Here is a 2,948-nt window from a genome sequence, read left to right as displayed (position 1 = left end):
ACTACTTTCTTAATGAATTAAAGGAAATCTTTGATACATGTTCATTTTATATTGGTAAAAGAGTCATGTTTTTTAAACTTTTGAAACTGAATGCTTTAACAGCTTTGGAGATCACCCATGAAGATGTCCAAAAAGACATACCTAAAAGATTCAAGGAAACTGCATGGTTAAAGAAACGCCCTTGTCAAGAACTGTGAACGGTGTGAGATTTTATCCTACAAGTTAACAAGTTAGCCAGCCACAGTTTCACTGGCGCTGGTGGAAGTTGTGAAATTCCTGGGTCACAGCAAAGAACTTTACTGTAGTACAACAGGCAGTATCAACTTGACGTTTGCATGTTCCCTTGCACACTCCAAGTCCATGAGGTGATGCAGAGATAGACCCAGGCGAATTCCACACACAAGGAGTTAGTATCACAGCCAAGGAGACACAATTTCAGATAACTCTAATCTTTTACAGTGGCTCTGAGCAAACTTGTCCACATTTTGACCTGAAGGGAGGTATTATCTTCCTTATCCTCCATGGCAAACAGATCTTTTTGGCAAACTGACCTGGAGTGAGACACCCTATCTTCCAGGGCCATTAAGTCTACAAACATCCTGGACTGTTAGTTCATAAATAAGTTATTGATTATGCTGAAGAACTTTGAAAACACATGGAGAACTCTTTCCCAACAAGCACCTCAAGGGCTCTTTGGTGCAGCCATGTTTTTCTTCCTTCCTTCTTCCTTCCTTCTTTCCGCCCTTCCTTCCTTTCTTCCCCTCTCTTTCTCCTTCTCTCCCTCCCTCTTCCCCTCCCCTATCTTTCCTCCCATAAAAGAATCTCGAGAAGTAACAGAATGTTAACTTTGCCCTTTCCCTTCCCTGACTTTTGAGCTTCTTCATCTTTTTAAATTAAAAAAAAAATTATTTGTATTTATTCTAAGCAGAATTTACTCACAGGCCATAAGTTTTTGTTTCTTCAGTTTCTTCTGGGATATCTTTTTCTTCTGTGCAACCTCTTCTTCTGGTTTAGAAACAATCTGCTCTTTTTCAGTAAGGATCATCTCAGTATGGCAGGGAGAGCTCAGTATGGGTTAATCTGACCATGAACCCTGTAAGTTCTATGCTGCATCCTGGGGGCTTTGTTCACTTGGATGTGCTCCATAACCAGAGAATCTACATCTAAACCCTTAAGTTCAGCATTACTTTCTGCATTTTTAAGCATGCACAGTAAAAATTCAGCAGTCTTCCTGGGCCTTCAACCTTGTGTCCAGCCCCACTGTTTGGCCTGGGCACACCAACCAACTCCACCTTTGTGGCAACGGAATGGCACACATGGCTTCTGCAAAGTGACATCTTTCAGATACTTGGTGACTTTTCAGATATTCACACCCTTGATGGCCTGGGCAGTTTCACGTGTGTTCTTAAAATGAACACAAAGATTTGAGCCTCTTGATTTGCATGATTTTGTAGGGTTTTCTGGGTCAAGAGAATAATGAACCATTTTCAGAGGTCATTTCAGGCTGCTTAGAAGAAGTCAAACTTTCACTATTCACAGATGACATGATACTCTGTGTAGAAAACCCGAATGATTCCACAAAAAATTTGCTAGAACTGATACATGAATTTAGTAAAGTTACAGGAAACAAAATCAATAGACAAAAATCTGTAGCATTTCTATACATCAATAATGAAGCAGCAGAAAGAGAAATCAAGGAATCAATCCTATTTACACTTGCACCAAAACCCATAAGATACCTAGGAATAAACCTAACCAAAGAGGTAAAAGGTCTGTACTCTGAAAACTGTAGAACACTTATGAAAGAAATTGAAGAGGATATAAGGAAATGGAATAGCATTCCATGTTTATGGATTGGAAGAACAAATATTGTTAACATGTCTATACTACCCAAAGCAATCTATACATTTAATGCAATCCCTATCAAAATACCACCAGCATTTTTCATAGAGCTAGAATATGAAAAGATGCTCAACATCACTCTTCATCATGGAAATACAAATCAAAACTATAATGATATATCACCTCACACCTGTCAGAATGGCTAAAATTAACAACGCGGGAAACAGCAGGTGGTGGGGAGGATGAGGAGAAAGGGGAACACTTTTATGCTGTCGGGGGGAAGGCAAGCTGGTGCAGCCACTCTGGAAAACAGTATGGAGGTTCCTCTAAAAGTTAAAAAGAGAGCTACCCTACAACCCAGAAACTGTACTACTAGTTATTTATCAAAAGAATACAAAAATACAGATTCGAAGGGATACATGCAGCCTGATGTTTATAGCAGCATTTTCAACAATAGCCAAATTATAGCAAGAGCCCAAATGTCCATGGACTGATGAATTGATAAAGAAGAGGTGATATATATATACACAATGGAATATTACCCAGCCATAAATAAGAATGAAATCTTGCCACTTGCAACAATGTAGATGGAGCTAGAGTTTATTATGCTAAGTGAATTAAGTTAGTCAGAGAAAGACAAATACCATATGATTTTATTCATATGTGGAATTTAAGAAACAGATGAACATAGGGGGGAAAAAAAGAGAGAGGCAAACCTTAAAACAGACTCCTAACTATAGAGAACAAACAGGGTTGCTGGAGGGGAGGAAGGCAGCGGGATGAGTTAAGTGGGTGATGGGTATTAAGGAAAGCTTGGTTGTGATGAGCACTGGGTGTGATAAGTAAGTGATGAATCACTAAATTCTACTCCTGAAACTAATATTACACTATATGTTAACTAACTGGAATTTAAATAAAAACTTGAAACAAACAAAACCAAAACCAAAACCAAAAAAATTTCTATGTGTCTGTAAATCTGCATGTTTGTACTTGAGAAAAGATTCTCCCTTTTGTGTAAGTCTGAAATGCTTTCCGACCTATAACATCTCTTAAATGAAAGGAGCTCTGTTTTCATTGATTTGTTGGTATTAATAAATGCTTAAGTA

General features: G+C 38.3%; 1 pseudogene; it reads right to left on the bottom strand.

The window, feature by feature from the left end:
• Positions 1-931: 931 nt before the first annotated feature.
• On the bottom strand, positions 932-1,485 carry LOC123838627 (large ribosomal subunit protein uL22-like; annotated as a pseudogene).
• Between the last annotated feature and the right edge of the window lie 1,463 nt (positions 1,486-2,948).

This window comes from Mirounga angustirostris, unplaced genomic scaffold (assembly GCF_029215605.1).
Source record: "Mirounga angustirostris isolate CCGP_5_RB_7025 unplaced genomic scaffold, mMirAng1.0.hap1 SCAF_3, whole genome shotgun sequence".
Classification (NCBI taxonomy): Eukaryota; Metazoa; Chordata; class Mammalia; order Carnivora; family Phocidae; genus Mirounga; species Mirounga angustirostris.
The sequence above is the reverse complement of the archived record's forward strand: the minus strand, read 5'-3'. Positions and strand labels throughout refer to the sequence as shown.